The 20,119-nt window shown below is 40.9% G+C and overlaps 1 long non-coding RNA gene across 1 annotated transcript; it reads right to left on the bottom strand.

Annotated features, from left to right (window-relative positions):
- Positions 1 to 500: 500 nt before the first annotated feature.
- Positions 501 to 19,863, bottom strand: LOC138117812 (uncharacterized). Its single transcript, XR_011154875.1, has 3 exons — positions 19,749 to 19,863; positions 6,202 to 6,314; positions 501 to 1,160 (listed from the first exon to the last, which is right to left on the bottom strand). It is a non-coding gene; the product is annotated as an uncharacterized lncRNA (long non-coding RNA).
- Between the last annotated feature and the right edge of the window lie 256 nt (positions 19,864 to 20,119).

The following is a 20,119-nucleotide window of genomic DNA, read 5'->3' as shown; positions in this document are numbered from 1 at the left end:
TCGTTAGTAAAAAAAGTTTTACAACGTCTGCAACTTTATGTTTCACAATTTACATGTCTTTAGTATGTCTTTCAGCTGCAGAATTTATTCTTCCAATTATTATTTCTTTTTAAATAATAGGCTTCTATGCACAGGTAGATTAAATAAAAGAAATTTTGTGTGGACTGTGAGCTCTCATTATACAAAATGATTCTATCCCTCTGGCTTTAGCGATAACTTTCCTTTCTACTCTGCTTCAGTAATTAGTCTTCCTGAATATATTGCATATCATTGCACAAATTTGTGGGGAGCATTTGTTGTATGAAACACAGAAAACACATACAGAGCATTCTAGGATTGACAGAACTACAGAAACCAATGTAAAAACCCCAACAGTACAGTAATATTTTTAGGGTTATGAAGCTTTTTGACTCGTGTAGGTTTCAATGCTGTCTTTGTTTTGTATTGCTTTTCAGGTCATCTTTAAATTATAAAGAATTAAACATAGGTTGTGTGTTTATGCTGTTGTGGCTTAGCTCCTCAAATGGGTAGTTTTGATGCAACAACTACAACAGTACTGACTATCCTTTATATGGTCTTAGGAGACAAATGCAATTTTAGTTCATCTCTCCTGGTACCGTTTGCAGCTCTTTGGTGAACCTGAAACTTATAAAATTAACAATAACATTCTCTACATTATACTCTGATTAATTATTAAATGCACATGCTCCAGACTTGGAAGACTTTTTTCATTTTATTTTGATCACTGCAGCATTTTTTTGTCAGAGTGAATTTTAAAAGTTGACCTGGCAGCAGCCTGGTGCCACTGTCTGGTTGTGGCAGTGTGTGAGAGCTGCCCACAGGGAAATAATGGGCTGTGGAGCCCTGCATGGAAACATGGCCCTAAATTGGTGCTGTAAGAAAGAAATCAATAAAGTGTGAGAGAATTACAGAGAATTTGGTGATATGAATAAGGAAAAGGTCACTAGATATGAAAATTTGGGGTGGGAAATGGAGTAATATTGAGAGCCCTTATTGATATAAGTCAATTATGTTCTAAAAAACAGCCTTTTGGAGTCAAATGATGACCCCATTGAAACCTGTAGTAACTCTTCCAGCCTTATGTGGGGCCTGGATTTCATCTTCAACAGCCAGAAATACCCTACAGCAAATATTTTCATCTGTGAAGACAGAAAGGGAAAAAACAATTTAAGTATTCCTAGCATACAGAGTGAATGGATTAATGACATTACATTATTCAGAATATATTTAAATCCTGCACTTTTATTTTTAAAAATAATGCAATCATGTGTTTATATGTAGAGCTAAGGCATTTCTTCCCTTTTTTTCTTTTTTTAAACATTGCATGATGACATCAGCTAACGGTGCATCACTTCTCAGGGACTTTGTGCAGAATCTTAATGTTTACACTAACAACGTAATTTAAGAAAGTATATTATGTAAATCCTTGAATCTCCTAGGGTCTAGGAATGAAATGTAATGCTAATTTGATTTAGTAATTTGTTCTCTCTCCCCAGAAACACACAATTACTGCTTTTGAAAGACTTTTTTCTTTTTCCATCACGCTAGGACTAAATTGAAAGCTGAGTCGGCAGCAAAGCCCGGGCTGGGAACATAGAGCCTGGGCTGAGCTCTGCTACTCAGGCTCTTACAGCCAGAACACAGAGTGCAGGGAGATTTATTTCTCAAAACGGAATGTTCATTATCTCTTTTTTTCTTTTTTTTTCTAAACCAAGAAATGGAAACAAAATAAGTCTTCTTGAAATTCCATAACAGTAATCTAAATGTGAAATGTGAGCTGAAAATAATGTGCCTCTCTGTGTGTGTCTAGAAGAGAGGGAGGCCTTGTAGCTCTGTGCGTGTCTGTCTGCAGGAGGGAAGGAGGGAGGTTGTGTGTCTGTGTACAGTAGTGTAGAAATAGTTCATCAAATGAGTGGTTTCCTGTCCTGATCTGTAGATTTTCTTTCTTCCATGAAAGGAAACGGAGATAATTGATCTGACTTCCATCAGCACATAAAAGAGATCGCCGGCAATTTGTTTTCTGAAGGGCTACTTAAATACATGGTGATGTGGTGAGCAGGAAGGATCACCCACGAACTCTGCAGCAGTCCCAGATGCCTGGTGGGCACACCCAGAGGACCAATACATTCTGTCATTTGCAAAGTATGACTTTCTTTCTCTCTCTCTCTCTCTCTCTCTCTCTCTCTCTCTTTCTCCCTCTTTCTTCTCCTTTAAGGATACATGATGTCCCTCCAGGTTCTGCAGTCTGGGTTTGATTAAATAATTATAAACTTCAAGCAGCAGATCTATCATTTACATTCCTGAACATGCCAACATGTGCCTTTTGTGGGGGTGCCAACCAATACCAAAGCTTCAGTCATTATTGTCATTGAAAATACAGTGGTTCAATGTTTGTGCTATTTCCTGGATTTTGGCAATATAATGTTGCCCAGCAATTTGCTGTTAGTGCCAACAACACTAAAGAACTTCATAATAAATCCTTTCTATATTTACTCAGTCCGCCACTGTGTCACTGAAATTAGCATTTTACGATCTTATGCTCCAAGGAACCTATTTTCTCTCTTTTAACTCCATGCTATTATGAACCCCAACAGAAAATCCTTCAAAGCATGGTTTGCTTCAGCTTTTCTGTATAAGGATTGCTGTCAGTCATGTTTGTTTTCTGAAAAGATGTAGAGCTTGCAGCTTCATGGTACATGATAGCAAAGATAAACCAAACTAATAAACAAGACAGAGTGTTTAATTTAGAGATGTTACAGAGATTGCTTTAAAATGTCAGATGTCTTCACCTAGCCTTAAGTGCAGAAGACAAAATTAACAGAAAAAGATACCAAAAGAGTAACAGGACCAGATCTTTCCTTGAGGACCAGATGAGCCAACTCTGCTCATGTGAGTGACAGGCAGAGTGAAGACAGAGGGTTTGACTTCTCTGAATGAAAATATCATGGTAATGGAAGAAAACAAAAATCAATGCAGGGACCTTAGCAAAGGAGGGTTCTCAGGGATACTCCAGCCAATGCTTCATGGAAACCGTGGGACCACTGGGGCTGAAATACTGTTGTGACTGAGTAATGCAGCCCTTTGCTTACAGTGGTGTGGGAGAGAATAGAACAGTGCCTTTTGCACTGAAATGCTCGGAGGGACTTCCTGTGAATCCTGAGTTTGGGGTCCTGTCTAGGTGGTCAATATGGGGCCAAATTCCACTCATTTGTTTGGTCTAAGCAGGGGAGCATCCAGTAATAAAAGGATTGAGGGGGGAATAAGAAGCAAGGATTTTCTAGAAAAACGAAGAACAGGTTTGATTAGAAGGGGGAGAGAGAGCAGAGGGCAATAGTTTTTGCCTTTGCAGTGAGGGAAGTGAGGTGGATGGCTTGGGAAGAGGCACACAAAGTGACTCACTGTAGTTGGATTTTTTGTCACCGGAATAGAGGGAGGCTGGAATTTTTTGACTAATGAGAAGCACATCATTGCTATCCTCTCATAACCCCAAAAAGCTCAAAAGATTTTGCTGTGCATTCTGTCATGTAGCAAATCCAGCAAAAAACCCCTCATGCCCCAGAGTGGGTTATTTTGGAAACGTGCACGTGTGTGCGCGTGGTCACAAGGCCAGGGAGGAAACTGCTCTGTAATCTCAGCCTGGTGGCAAAGGCAGCTCCCACAGCCCCGAGTGATGTGGGTGCACACCAGCTGAGTTACAAGCTCCCACAGACACAACCCCTCGTTAGGAGAATCCACAGCAGAAGCCATTTAACCCCTCCAGTCCTGGCCCCACGCAGCAGGACAAGTGCCACAGCTGCACTGGAGAGACCCTGTGTGGACTCACCAGGACTGGAGAGGCTCTGTGGGGTCTGCTCCAGCAGCTTCATTAATCACAGGACATTTTTAATAACAAGGATACCTCCAAGGAAAACAGGAAACTGCATGGCAAAAAGAGAGTACCTGACGAAATAAAAATAGGTTTACTTGGCTCAGCAGCTCCAGTCCCTGCAGCTCCTTCCTCCCCATCCCTCAGGGCAGTCCCAGGGGTTCCCGTGGTACAGCAGCCACCCGAGGACGCTCACTGCTCTGGCAAAGTGGAGCTCTGGGCAGCACAGGGATGGGAATAGGTGATTCCAAGAGGCTGCTAAAGCTGGAAACAACCTGATCTTCAGGTCAGACTGAGAGAAATTTCGTAAGCAACTTCCAGGCATAATCTATGTTTTGCTCCCCATGAAGCTGAATACAAATCAGGAATTTCTTACAGTGAGTTGGGCACTCTTGCACTGAGCCACCTAATAATCTGCTGTTTGTTAAGTGTGATAATGGGAGAGGCCCATTTCATTACAGAGAGAAAATATTTCAGCTGGTTGAATTGTTAAGGCAGCACCCTAACTTTTCCCTGGTTTAGAGTTTTATCTTGTTTGTGTAGCAGTAGTAGTTTTACAACTTTGGTTTAAGCCCGCTCACAGGTGATGGAAGGGTGTGTAATAAACACAGAAAACAAAAATGTTATTGCCATGCTGCTTGCACAGCTGGCTGGCTGTGTAGCTCTATATGCCAAGTGTCACACATGCATTAGGTGAAAACATAGGACCAGGTATACAAAAGTGCCTAGTTTCTGCCTCTGCTGGGTCTTCTTCCCATGGTAGAGGCATTCAAACTTCCAAAAATTCAGCATATAAAACAGTAAAATGAAAACAAAAAGAATCCAAAAGTAACCAAAACCACTCTGTTTTTCTGTTTCTGCTTTTCCTACTTCACATGCGCTGTTCAAATTCTTTCCTGGGTTCAATCTGTTGAGCTCAGTGGATCATTGCTAGAATTTACATGTAAAGATATTTCTGTTACCACTATAAAACACATCAATCTCTGGAATAAAGGAATCTCTTCTGGCGCGACACTCTGTTGTGGCTGAGTTGTGTTGGCTCCTTCCTGTTGGCACTGGGGACACAGGTACTGAAAGCTGGGACACGGGGATGGGAATTTGGGACACAGCTGGCACATCTGGTCAGAGGGAGCCCAGGTGAACAGGCTGGGGCTATTTCCAGCCCATTGGAGTGAGTCCCCTGAATTACACGATGAGCCTACACATTTTACGAGTTTAAACAGTAAGACTGAGCCCTAATTCTGGAGGCTTGTGGTGTGACCAGAAACCACCTCCTTTTCTGCTTCTGATTTTCCTCAGTAGTAAGGAAAACTGAGTTACAACAACAATATTTCACCAACAATTTCTTCTAAAAGTATTCTAATAAAAACATCCTGAAACTAGTATTCATCTACTTCCTTTTCTGAGTTTTTTTTTTTTTGTTCTGAATTTTAAGGTGGTTGTTTAAAAAAGTGGTTTTAATCTTAAATTAAAGGGCACAAAACAGAGTAAAAATTATTACTGCAAATAAAAAAACCCTTTTGCCATCTAAAATGATCAAATTACTACTCAATTAGTTACTGAAGTTACAGTAGTGCTTCCCTTAATTTGTTACTAATGACAGGGAAAACATCTATAAAGCAGGTTCTGGGCTTGTAAAAATCTGAGTCTAAGTAACTAGAAAAATAAAAATGTATGGGGACTTTACATATCCACCAAGATACTGGGGCATACAGCAGATATCAACACTGTTCTAATTTATTTTGTCTGCTTCCATACGTGTGCACTGCAGCGTTGGCTCCTTGCGATGCTGGATTTGTTATTTTATACTTCTGTGTATGAAGGTCACTTCTCTACTGATGTTTTCACTTACAGGACCTCATTTGTTTCACAAACCACTACTGCAAGGATGAGAGAAAGTTCTTTGAAAGATATGAGATCCCTGTGATATGAGTGTGATAGTGAGTATTCTCACACTGTCACCACTGGGAGATAATTTCCTCAGGATGGTTTTGGCCACTGCTCCTGGATGAAAATCTTAGATAGAGTGGCAACAATACAGGTTGAATTGTACCAAAAGACCTTTCTAAACCCTGTGCAAATGCCCTTTTAAGTTATATTGTTCTTCCATCACCGTTGACAATACTTAATCATTCCTATACACAATGAAAAGCAACATTAAGTGTCTTTTTCCTAGTGTCTGGCAGCAGTCTTCTTGGCATAGCCATGATCATCATTAAATAATGTTGCTGCAAGCAAAAAATTACATTGTGCAAACCAAATAAAACCAAAACAAGCCCTTTTGATCCCTTAGAATTCCAAATTCATATACTCACGCTTCAAGGAAGAACTGTAAAAAATCTGGTTTGCTGGGTGGGTGGGTCTTCGCTGGCTCTGTGTCAGATCACACCTTTGGGATTTTGCCATGTTTGCTGGTTTTTTCAATCAGCTAAAGAGAAGAAAAATGATGTGGGAGATGAGAGCAAAGGCCATCCTACAAAATAAAATCCTTTCCATCATTAACTTTCTTAAAAAAGACAAGTAGATGTAAGAGCAAGGCAGCAGTAAGGGAATAGAGCACAAAACATCACTGATTAAAAACACCACATACACAATCTCAGAGCTATTTGAGGCTTCAGCCCTTTGATGGATGCAGTATGCAGTCTATGAGTGGATATGTGGAGAAAAAATACAGGTGATGTTGCGATTCACTGATTTATGGGAGAACATCTGTTGTATCACTTTGTGCTGTATTTTCCTTGATTTACCTGAAATCTTAGTTTTTACACCTTTATCTTTCAGCTGTGCCAGTGAGTACACCAGGAGAGATTAGCAATGTGTCACTGTGTACCCTCAACCTTCTCTCAGGCACACAGGACTGCCATAAAGCGGTAGGTGTGGATTCCCTCACCATGTGCTTCTGGAAAACACTTTATTCTGATCCACCAAATTGAATGGAAGAGTCTACTACCTTCAATTACTTGTGGTGACTTGGCTGTTGGCACTTGCTGCACGTTTTATCAAGGGCTTTCTAAGCTGTTCCTGCATGGCTGAGATGATTCTTCAAAGACCTACTACAAAGACTGTTTCAATGGGCCTGATTTATTTTAGGACTGTAAGAACTCTAAGGCTGAAACTGTACATCAGCCCTTACAGGCACCTCAGACTGCAGCAATATGTGTCTTGCACAGGAGAGCCACGAGTGCACTTATTTGGACTGCAGCTGTTTCTCAACAACCACCAGAAAACACAAGGTGAAAGCCCAACATTACAATGAACTTCAGTAAGAAAGCAATCAACTGATGACACTTCTTGCCAAGACATCTCTCCTCATGATAGCAGAGAGCTTTCTGAATGTGTAGTCAGGATCTTTACAGAAATGGCTTGCATAACATGTCACAGAAGAGATATTTTTGAAACAAAGTTCCCAAATGGGCAGCCTTTCCAGCTGGCACGGAAGGAAAAGTTTCCCCCTAACTCCCAGTGGGGAGGTGGGTTCATGCCACTGCCTAAGGCAGGTACTGGGGAGCCTGGTCTGCCTGGCTCGCTGGCAGTGGCTAATTTTCAACAAGCCCCAAATATTTCTGAGAAGCTGTGTGATTCCTGAAGGTCCCTGCAGGTGCTCCGGGTGAGCAGCACCTGCCCGTGGTCCCCGAGGGAAGAGGAGCGCGGTGCTGGCACATTGCGGCAAGAAGGAGCCGACAGTGACCCTGCACCAGCCCAGCTGAGCAGGAGGGAGCACGGCTCTCCAGCAGGCAGGAATGTAGTCAGGCAGGGCTGGAGCACCGTGTGTTCCAGTAATTTGGGATGACAGGGGAGACATTGCAGGTTATTATATCTAGTGCACATTGGAGCTTTGTTTTGTCTAACTCGAGCGATATTCTGGGGCTCAGTACGCTCGCCCCAAAGTCTGGGAGGAAGCGTGGGGGGAGAAGAAAAGGTAGCAAGGAGGAACAAAACCACTACTATATTCACACCGGCCCAACACAGAGACCAGGCCACATTTGGGACTGATTTAAAAAACTATTTGGCAGCATCTGTGGAAAAATGGAAGATCAAATGATACCTTCCCCTAATCTAGGTGATTTCTGCAAGTTGAATACAAAGCATCCCAATCAGCCACTGATACCCACTCTACTGCTGAGCTCAGATTGTCTCCATTTGACGTGTATGCACGTGGATGTATACATCCATATCTAATACTTATCAGTTGGGCCTCAAAAAAAGCCCTTATCAGTAGGGCCTCAAAAATTTTACAGGGAACATGGAAATCCTGTTTAGAATAATGTGAACCTGGAGCAATATGGTTATTTTAGTTACTGTTGGAGGCTCACTAGTGGTAGTGGAGTGGAACCACTCTCCCCCTAAGCACCTGAAAAATAATTGGGTTAAAATAGGGATGTCAGCCTTGACACCTGAGTTAGAGGTAAAGCATCACTAAGGTCTTCTGTAGGACTGAGCAGAAGAACATCAAGGAAGAGACAACCCCCTGAGATCATTCCTCCAAGACCATTCCTCCCTCAGGTTGTGATGACTTCCAGTAAGCAAATATTCTCAAAGACAATTGTTCTGATATGAAAAGAACAGAGAACAGAGAGGTATTGCTGTCCAATATAGGTCAGAGCTGTAGCCTGTGTGTTTTTATTAGAGCTGAGAGTTTAAGAAAAGAGCCCTGTAATGTGCATGTCCCCCTGGTGAGTTTATGCATGCTCCCACAGCTCTAATAAAAACATACGATGAAGGTAAATTAGGGCAGACGACTGCTTCTGTCAACACTGAGCAAACAGCATCTTTACGGTTTATGTGTGACTTAGAATTCAAGAATGCAGACTTTGTTTTTCATTGATGGGCTTGTTAAAGAAAATTCTTTGATAGTTCCAGAGGAAAAAGAAATTATATAGAAATGTGAAGAGATTAAAGCAAAGAAAGAACCCTGACATCAGACGGGAGCTTGTTTGATTAGGTCCCTCTATAGACAAGAAATAATTAAAAATAAAGAAGACAGATGGAGGATGTCAGGTGCTTAAAACAGCATCTCGAGTCTACCCATGCTAGTGTTCATGTGAGCCAAGACTGCAGGCTTCACAGATGTCGAACGTGTCTCTTGGCTGAGGGTCTCAGCAGGATGAGGAGAGGCACCAGGGTTTGGTGTGAGCAGAATGGAGCTTGTGCAGGTCTGACAGCAGTGAAGAGCATTTGCTGCTGTTAACAAGCAGAGAAGGAGCTTTGCTGACACCGTTCTGGGGCAGGCAGGCAAGCTTGTCTCTAGTCTGGTTCCCTTTTGCTCCTCACCTGCTGCTGATTGCTCGGTCTGCCTGTGCATTAATGAAGTGGTTATTTGCCTTAAGGAGCAACTTGTTGGGTTCCCAGGGGAGCTGCTCCCGCCTGCCTGGTGGCTGCGGTGCCGGTGCCAGCAGCCGGGCAGGTGGTGGCAGATCAAAAAGAAAAACTCCCACAGAGCTTCTGGGGATTTCCTCACTAATATGCTGATACATACATTAGCTGACTGACTGACACTGCCTAAATATTTGTCCTTTACTGCTATGTTTGGCCGTGATTTTACAGCAACTTTGGTGGTTTGTGATTTAGCCCACTTTATGTATGAGCTGCTTTGAGTTTTGCTTGCTGCCCATCCGCTAACCACCACTGCAGGATTACAGGGTTGACATCAGGCCATTTCACCTGAGTTTTCTCTTTCTCAGTGAGAAACAAATGACTTTTCACCTCCCACCTAAGTGCTGCAGCCAGTAACAGAACATTAATGGACTTTGACAGAAACTAAGGAAGTCTGCACTCATATTTACCTTGCACAGCACTATATAGTAGTCTAGAAGCAGGAGGGAGTTTTCAGTGTCTGTACATCTCTCCAGAAGGTATTTGCATGTTTGCTAAATTCCTACTGGACAGGGGAGCCTGGAAGTGACACAAATAAGCTACTGTTTCCCAGCCAGCACCAGGTTCAGATACAGCCAGAGATGAGGGCTGCTCCATAAAAGACCAAGTCAGAGCAAGACTGTTGGAGGGAAACAAACCAGAAATATGTGTCTTTTCACTGTAGACACTCAAACACTTGATGCTTAACCAGGACAGGCAGACAGGTACCATGACTGTTCAGGTGGTCCTGGAAATACACATAATTTAAGTATCTTCCCCAATCTCCATTTGTCCTCCTACATAAAAGGAAACAGGAAACAATTGGATCATGCATGGTGTTTAACTGCAGTGATAAATACAGATGGTTTAGGAATTCAATTATATTTAAGTTCTTCCCTAATAAAGCTAGAACAGCTGGTTGCCAGATCCTCAGAGTGCTTCAGCTTTGTCAGGAGCATCCAGCATATTTTAAAACCATCTCTTGACCCTACAGAGGAGGTCAATGTTTCTCCTGGCAGCCCACTAGTTATTTTTTAAGTGTCTTGATTTTTTTTCTGTGGCGTAATGCAATTTTACTCATTATCACTACAGATGTCAGACCAAGACTAGCAAGATTACAGCAGTAGCTGGAGCATATGGTTGAGTCATATGAATAATAATCATAAATCCTTTTTGACATTGGCCCATTATTACATCCTGATCATGTCCCCTTGGAATCTCTTGTTTGGTGTAATGTTTAAGTCATTATAAGGTATCTCTGGAGGTCTAGATTTATAGAGCTCTCTATTGGAGAAACACAGTATTAACAGTATGTTTATACAAACATAAAACACGTGAATATTATATACCAATATATGTACATGTAATGTTTATGGAGACATACAGGAGAAGCAATTAACGATTGGCAGTCACTAAAAGAAATGTTTCTGATGACATCTTAAAATTACAGTGTAAGTCAGAATGACAGAGATGTTGCCTGAACTGGCTGTTAAAAAAGAAAACAAAGTATATGTGTATAAAGAGAAGCAGCCTCTTGCAACCCCACCCCAGATGTAACAGGGATATCCTAAAACTGAGACTTTTTGATTAAGAAAGAGCCACTCTTCCCTGAGATACCATCAAATGGCCAATCCAAATACTTGCAGGCTAAATCCAACACAAATACGTTAAGTGAGCATCATCAGTAGCACCAATTGACTTAAACATGTTGGAAATTACTTCACTTTTGGTAAAGTCCATTTCCCCAGTCAGGGCAGATTTCTTTTGGCCAATGGCCTCCACCCATCTGTCCCTTCCGTATTTGAAAGCCCCTGGTAGCTGAGCCTGTCTCAGAGATGTTGGGGGTGATGCACAGCCCACATAGGGAGGTGCTCCCTCTTTGCTCTCCTTCCCACTCTCTCTTCCTCCCCTTTTTCCTTGCTCTTCTTGCTGTTTTGTTTCTAAGGAAGGGGAATATTTACAGGGAATTCATATTGTTCCAGAACTCTTCAGCCTCATTGTACAGTGGGAAATCTTCCCCTTTTTCCACCTAAGTCTCTATGCTTAGTGTACCAGCAGGCAGCTGGAGCACTTGCTTATTTTATGCCGCCCCTCAAACACACATTACACCAAGTTTTTATGCAGACTGGCAGTTTTCTCCATAAGAGACACCAGTGGATAAATCCCAACTACCTCCCAGCACAGGCATGTGCTGCCTGTGCTCAGCACCCACCTGCACCCATCCTGCACAGCCCAGGGGGAAGGACTGCACAAGGGGCTGGATCTGATGGAGCCTGATGAGATGGTGGCCTTACAAGTGGGAGAGGGAACGTACATCTTGATTTGAAAGGGTTTTAGTTGGAAAGGACCCCATTTTTGTTTCAAGTACATAACTGATAAACAGCATAAAATGAATCTAAACATGAAAACACAGTCACACATAAAAGTCAGTCTCCAGGTCTGACCACATGTCCTGACCTACAGTTGTGATCATTAAACACAACAAGGCAAAGACCTGAAACCTTAAAATCATTCAACACATTTCTGTTGAAAAAGCACTCTTGCCCTTGAATTAAGTGTAGGAGTGTTGTGTGTTTTTTCTTTTCTTTTTTTTGATAAATGGAATACTTACTGGGAATTGTTTCCCAAGAGTCAGCATGCTCCATTTTGTTTCTTGCAAATAAGTGAAATATTTAGGCATTTGCCAATTAACAGGGCTTTTGGAAGTGCTTCCTACTTGAAGAAAAGAAGCAGATTGGAATACGTAGAAGTTATCCAAGAGGATACTCTAGACAGATGAACCAGAGATGACATCTGTCTTGTCATCAGTAAAAATGATACAGAGCATATTGCTAAGTTATTCAGCAATTTCCAAAGAATCCTCTTTAACACACAATAAGAAACAGATCTTGGTTGTCTTTTCATGGATGTCAAACTTAAACAAAAACACAGAACACACTTGCAAGCATTGGTGTGAAAGGGGACTTTCAAGTACAGGCCTATTAACTGAAACATTCTGCTATAAGATATCAAAAGACTGCCTATTTGCCACAAACTGCACAAAGTTATACTCATTTTTCTTAGTGGCAGTAAGTGGTTTTAATGCAAGTAATGGAATTTAAAACCAGAAAGTCCTTATTACAATTCAGAGTGCCCTTTGTCCTTTGATAATGAACACCATATTAGTGTCTTGAAGAAAACCCAAAACCTTAAAACAGGATATGTTGTTTCAGCATTTAGAACTAAGTGACCAAAACTTTACTACTGAAAGTTGATTGCTTTTAATTGCATATAGACAAAAATCTAAAACCAAGTTCCAAACTCTCAGTTATGCCAGCAGTAAGAGAAAATGATACACAAATATATAATAAATTAGAGAAAAATATGCCAAAAAGTGATAGCATTTGTAAAAAAAAAAAAAAAATGTGTGATATTTGGTAGAAAACTATTATATTTGCTGCATTAAAAAAAGATAATAGGGAAAGGAAAGGAGGGAAAGGTAAGGCCAGGCAAAGCAAGGGAGTGTAATGCTTGAAATGCATCCAAGGGGCTGCTGGAACCAAATGTGTTCCAATTTTTACTACTCTCAACATAAAACTTGGTTAAAAAATGAAAGCAAAATCTTAAAATTTAAAAAAAAATCAGCTACAAATGGTGATCAGGGAAATTCCATTTTTGGCATGGGTAAAATTGATTATCATACTTAAATAGGGCAGCATTTATTTATACAGCATGTGTTGTATTCAATAAAACCTAAAAAGCTTTTGTGCTTAAAAAGTAACATGAAGGTTCAAAGCATATTTCCCAAGTAAACAAGCTCTGTGATACAGAAAAAAGGTTAAGGGTAACAAATTTTCCTCCCCACAAAATCAGTGGATAAGGAATACTCCTTAGATCAGAAAATTATAATTAAATATAATTCAATTATATCTCTATTTGCAATCTATTTAGACCAGATGTGCCTGATCCTTCTCTCTCTCTGCCCTTTTCTTAATTTTTGGTTTCTGGCAGGTCAGTAGACGTCCCTGGTGTACAAAACTACTGATGTGTGGCACAACACAAAGCAACCATGGTCACTCGCTGGCCTTGGCATGGAAGGAAATGTGCTGCACGAGCATCAAAAGCGAAAGAAAGACATGAACCTGCATTCCACAAGTCTCCTCAGAAGCCTTTGCACCACTTTTAAGGCATCCACAAAAGATAATGAAGTGGAGAAGGCTTTGGACTGAAAAAAAGTCCAAAGATTTCAGAGTGGTTGTGACCCACCAACTTCTCTGGCCAAACTCCGTTGAGTTCAGGACCCTCCTGAACCTCTTGTCATTGCTCTGCTCTGGACCATACAGACACACCCATCACTGTGGAGTTTCTTCTGATGATGTAAAGTGCTGTTAGGTGTGGTTTAAGATACACCCACTCTGAATGAAGGGAAATAAAATGTTTTTAATCAGCGGAGTCCTTCTTCTCATTAATTAAAAATGAACAGACCATACTTACTGTATGATCAGTTTGCTATTACTGACATAACACAAACCAGTGAGGAGCCAAACTGGCTCATAACAGCAAAAACATTGCTAAATTATCAGTTAAAGATTGAGAACACCTTGTACAAACATAGAATAAAAATGCTGGGGAAACATATTTTTGCCCACAGAATTTTGATTTTGCATAAAATTTGAAAAATGCTGTGGCTTATTGCAGATCAGAATGAGTTAGTATTTGTTACAAATCTAGCATTTTGAATTCTAAGCATAAAAAAAAAAGGAAACTGTGAATACTGATTAGCTTAAGAAACGGAAAATGTGAATAGTGACCAACTTAAACTGGTTTCAGATGAAAAGTCTGAGGTAGAATTATTCATGAAAGTATATTCTCCTTTATTTTGTCTACTTCACTTATAAATCAGGCAAGTAAAAGGCTATTCAGTCCATCTATTTCCAGATTATTGCAGTGCTGCATCATCTCACCAAAGGAGGACTTCCCTCCACTTTATTCTTTACAGCTCTCCTGATGGAATTCATCCCCAAAGCTTCCCTGGCCCAAAAAGCTGTCTACCAAAGGCTGCCAGAGGTGCACAGAGGGTTCGGAATGAAGCCAAAATCCCACTGTAGCACACAAAACTGCCTTGCAGGGAGGGTTGCCACAGTCTTTGCCACTGTTTTCTAAAGCACTAAAGTTGCTAAGGAGAAACAGAGTGATTTTGGGAACAAAATTCCATTTAATTGTGGTGAAATCTCATTTGAATGCTTCCTGGATCATATTTAAGTTTCCCATCAGCAGTACCCTGCTGTGGAGGATGATGAGGGAATAAATGTCACAGTTCCCTCAGGTTATCTGTGTGACACTGGAATGAAGTCAAAGGAGGCTGCTGAGGCAGAAACACACCCACAGACACCGGGGAAAAAAAAGTCTGGCCTGGGAAGTGGAAGCTCACCTGTGGGTTGGTCAGGTTATTCCATCAAAGAGCACGAACTTTGTGCCAGAGATGGATTGGATCCTTGCTCATTTCCAGCTCCAAGGGAGGAGAGCAGTGACAGAGGTGCAATCAAAGGCAGGGATACAATGGAAGTTCAGGCAGGAGGGCAGCTCTCCCTAGTCAAGGGTGATGCTGAGGACACCTGCCTGCCCCACAGGGTCAGTGTCCAAGCAGGAGAAAGGACTCCTTTCCCTGGAATGCTGTGCCCCTGCAGGCAGATACTGCTATGGTTGGAGTACATTCTCTCCAAGTCACTGCAACCAGCTGCTGGCATGGCTGTCAGAGGAAAGAGTGCTTGGAGGTGAACCTTGTGCATAGAAGTGAATAGTAAATTATGGGTGACAATCTGGAAAAAAATGGAGATGTGAGGAGGGAGCAGGGAGCCAAGTTATTACATCAGCTGTAACCCCAGCAACGAGGAGAGAATTGGATGCAGCTTGCCATTAATGACCAAAGCTCTTATGTATTTAACAAAGTGATATTTAGTGGAAGATAACATTCTTCTACCAGCATCTGGATGGCTGAAAATAATGTGCAAATCTCTGAAGATTTACAATTAAGAGATAAAGCAAAGTTTATGGATGTCTATGAATTAAAGAGTGTCTTTGATTCCCCTCACAATATGATGCCATCTTGCCTTGATGAGATTTTTAAGTGCTTGTATAATTTTCAGTATTATTCTTAATGGAGGATGTGTACAAGCTCCCTGAAAAGATTATAGTCTGTATAAGCAATAACAATAACAATAATAGTGCCTGTAGGAACTAATATTTCTTTATAAGCAGTTGAAATATTTATTGCTAATCAGCTCTATATGGCTTTACAGTAACTTGAAAGACAAGCCAGCTCTGCACAGACACAAGTAAGGGTAGGAGACAGCTTTCTTGTCATCAGCAAAATGATATACAGCAAACTATTGGATAATTCAACTAGAAATGCTCTGAGATCACCTTTACAAAACATGAAACAGAACCCTGAGTCTTTCTTTGATGTTAAGGTTTTACAGAGCAACAATAATGTGCTCTGGATGAAGAGGGACATCTCTTTGATAAAATATATGATATTCAGTTCTATATACCTTTCCAGCCTTGGAACACTGCATTCTCTTTACAGGACTATTTTTTTTTTAGTGCTATAGACACTTCAGAAGAGGAAAAATGTGATGCATAATAAAGTTGTGACACACAGAAGGGTAGTAAAAGACTAGTCCATATTTCCTGGCCCCAGCCAACTGACAGGGTTAAAAAGGTTAATACCCTGACACAGGACACCAGCAGCTACTGTTATATGGGGAAATCTTTTATTTTTTTATGTTACTTGCCATAAGAAAAGGGAGAGTATATCTTAAAGGCCTTTAACTCAAGCCAAACATCTTCAAACAAACAACTTAAAATAAATCCAGTTCGAATGGAATTTTTATTTATTTTCCTATGTAGTTTAAAGCCCAGTGCTGGTTGAAAATAATCTTCTAAAGCAACTATAAGATATTCTTGTATGTTTTACATGATAGTAATATGCTATAGTGCTGACTTTCTTTTAATGAAATTTTAGCTGGTGGATTTGTTTTTATGCACACGATTGCTTGCATAGTCACTTTTCTCTTTTTAAATTAAAAAAAGTTGAATAAATTAAAAAAATTCTTAAAACGTTCAGATTGAAATTTAAAATATGGAATAAAAATAAATATTTATATTTATGATCCTAACTTCAATGGGATTTAGGTGCACAAATAATTTCAAAGATCTTGAAGGGACTTGCATTTAGGTATTCATGAATAGTCAAAATTATTTACCCAGAAAGTAGCTTTGTAACTTCCCTTTTTTCAACATTATGTAATATTAACTTTATATAAACTTTGAAAGGTCCTAGTTAGGGTGATCTGCTCTTTGTATGGAATATTCAGTGAAATTTTCACTGGAAGTTAAGAGCATTTGGCTTCAGAGACACAGCATTTACAAGGATTCCTTTTCAAAGAAATTCCAGCCATTGGTCTGGTAATGATACAGTCTTTATCTCCAAAAAACAGACTAAGAATATTTATGCTTGAGGAAAAGACCTGCCTGTGTAAAAGAATGTTCGGTTTTTCTGTATTCACATTTATAGGATCTTTTGCAAGACACACTGGAATATTTTACTGGAGCTGTAAATAGAGCCATCAGACTGAGCTTGCTTAACCTGCCCTCACTGTAGAAACATTATTTATTATTATACCTGTCCACAGAATTCAAGAAAGGGCTTTTTAAAATGTTGTTGGATTGATTTCATCTGGGGTTTTTGTTTGATTTTGTTTTGTGTTTAATCAGTCTTAAAGCATCTGCACTATCTGAAGGAAAGCATTTATGTTTTGACAGTATTTTACAAAAGGCATTTTAAACTTCTAATTCAGGTGCCTGTTTACAAAGGAAAACCTTTTCTCTCTCATATGCTGAGGTGATATGGATTTCTAATGTGTGTTGCACGTCTTTTAGATTTAGTTGCAAACCTTCATATTGTGCAGAGACCCCTATTGTGTGAGTAACAGCACGTTGTGCCATACATAAATTTGGGATGATGCCTGCCAGGGTGCTCTGCAGCTCCCTGTGTATCCTCTAACCCTGACAGATCATGACAAGGAGAGTAATTTATCACTCATGAGATATATTGCCTCATTCCCCAATAATAAAGCAATAACTGCCAATCATTATTTCATCCTCATTCATGTTTTCATAAGGAACTGGGAGAAAAATCTCTAAGGAGTAGAATTATGAAGAATCAGACCCAAAATTGCAAAGAATTTCAAAGAACATTGTCCTGGTGGAAGACAAAATAAGGACTGGTGAACTCCCAGCCTTCCCCCGGGGCAGGAGGCTCAGGGGAGCTGTGTGGCAGCAGGGTGGCGGTGGGGGTGAGGGTGGGATGCCTGCCCAGAGCAGGACCCTCAGGCCAGACCCAGCAGGATGAGCTGTTCCCAGAGCTGGGCTGGCCCAGAGGGCAGGGGAGCCCTGTTTGCACAACACTTTATCTCAGTTAAGAAATCTGCCAAATCCAAGATCTCAGGGTCCATGGCAAAGATAATCCTTAGACCAAATAAGCAACCACGGCTAATTGAGATTTGACAATGCAGTGTTATTCACTTCAAGTATAAATTATAAACATCATCTATTTATTCTGACTTGTACCTTCAGCATAGCTCAAAATATTGAGATCCTGGGAGCAGCTTCTGTGTGAGTGAGCTAACTAGAGTACAGTCCTTGTTAATGGTGCGGAAACCAACCTGAACAAAAATCAAGAACTGCTTAAGCTTTAAGCTGACACTCCAGCCAAGCCAAATATTTTCAGCCATACGTAGCTACATTGCTGCCCTGATTCTTTTTTTTTTGTTCCATGCTGTATTTCTGTATCTGTAGGTCCCCCAGCTCTCAGGCCAGTTCCTGTTTTATGAGTGGAGGTGAAACAGCAGGTTAGGTAGGAAGGTGTTTATCTGTTGTGCTCTCTGCCAGACACTTGGTTTCTTTTCCTGCTGCTGTTAATATTTGGTTCATCTTTTCCTGCTTCTCTTCAATCTAATTTTAAAGTCACAGCATAAATCTGAAGTTGGATGGTTTCAGTATGGAAAAGTACAGAATTAATTTTTTTGAAGTTATTTTTGATGATAGTCATTCAAGAAAAATGTATTTCAAATAACAGGCTGTTTTTATCAAATACAATTTTGGTTGTTTTTACTAGATGAAAGGAATGTAAAGTACACAAAGTACATTTTCTTAAATAAAAGCAGCAGTAAATTTTAACAAACACTAGACTGAGCAACAGCTACTCACTGTCTTCTCCAGTACTGTAAACTCGTGGGGATCTTATTTCCCAGGTCAATATATTTTGCTTCTCTTGGGCCTGAGACCCTATTATCTAAAATTGCTGTAGATGGGACAAGAAATGGTGCTTCTGCAGCCTTGCAAACATCATCCTGACTTGTGTGGAGAGGAGGACAACAAACCTCTCTTCTGAAGACAGATTTTTGGTGTTTCATCCACCTGTTTTTTTCCAGTCTCTTTAAATCTAAGTGATCAAAAGAGAGAACTAGGGGAATGTGGAGGGGAACACTCCAGGCCTGGCAGGAAGGCCAAAGCTTCTGCATTAGTAGAAGTGGATTGTAAAAGTAGAAAACTATAAAAAGGGTTTAAAAGCCATCTGCCCCCTGCTTGCTGGAGTTTGGCACAGAAAAGCCAGGAGTGGTAGAGAGAGATCTTTTAAAAACTATTTGTCATTTGATATCAGTTAAAAATAGTCCCTGTAAATTTTATAGTAAATTTTATTCAGATGAAAATCCCTAGCTCGTTACCAGTACCTTTGGAATTAGTCAATGTCACAGCAAATTAGGAAGGGAAGGTGAGATGGAGACTTACCCCATGCAGCTTGTGGGAGCAGGACTGGCATGAGGAGTTCCATGGTTTGGAAACTAAGGAGCCAAGTCCAGAAACTGAATTTTTACTATGGCAAAGTGATCCTGTGTGTATGTATTTAAGAGTCAGGGAAGCCAAAGCAAGCAAATTGAAGAGTTAATGCAAAGGCAGACTTAAAGCAAGCAGCAATGTACCATTACAGCTATGCAGGCTCCCTGCAGATTATTGCCACACAGAGAAATGATGCCTTGTGGTTTCCTGACATGTTCTTTCAGTGCATGATTGGGCTCCAAATGACTCTGGCCACATGATGTCCAAAGCAAACCTTCTAAAATGCACTGTGACCTGCAAAAGGCTCTTGGTCCCCAAGGAACCCATCAGCCTCGTGCATACCTGGTGCATATGAGGAAACAGCAGCCCTTACATGATCTGCAGATGCAGAGGCTACCTCAGGTTTCCATAACATATTATCCCTCTGCAGGTTGCCTCATCTTGAAAGTCCTGAGCCCTTGTACAGCTGCTGTGAGCCCAGCTCATCCTGCCTGTGGTGGAGGAGAAGAAAGATTGCACAGGGCAGTGACATGTGCTTCCTCTCCTCCTGCTCCCAGTACTCCTGGCATGCTTAGCAACACATTAAACTCTTATATAATGGAGCAGAGAAGAATATTTTTACAGTTTTTACCTCACCAGAAGGGCTTTATGCTGGTCTTTCTTGTTTTATGGACTACTTGCAATAAAGAGTTGTGGGAGACACAATGTCAGTGTAGTGCAGGAAGAGCCCTCAGCTTGCCAGCAGGTAGAACTGAGCCTCTCCTAAGGCTGCTGCCAGGTGTGGCCAGGTCCCTCCTTCCAGATGCTCATTCCAGAGCACCTGGGGAATGCCCTTGCCAGTCTCCCCTCCCAGGTGTACCCATTGAGACATCCCAGCTACCAGCCACTGCTGGGAGAAGAGGGGGAACTCTGAAATTAATGAATTTGAGTTGCAATATTTTTCTCTTCCTTTCTGTAATAGATTTTTCCATTAGGGGGATATTTTGATCACACTTGTATTAG

This window comes from Aphelocoma coerulescens, chromosome 12 (genome assembly GCF_041296385.1).
Source record: "Aphelocoma coerulescens isolate FSJ_1873_10779 chromosome 12, UR_Acoe_1.0, whole genome shotgun sequence".
Classification (NCBI taxonomy): domain Eukaryota; kingdom Metazoa; phylum Chordata; class Aves; order Passeriformes; family Corvidae; genus Aphelocoma; species Aphelocoma coerulescens.
This window is presented reverse-complemented; position numbering and strand designations above follow the sequence as displayed.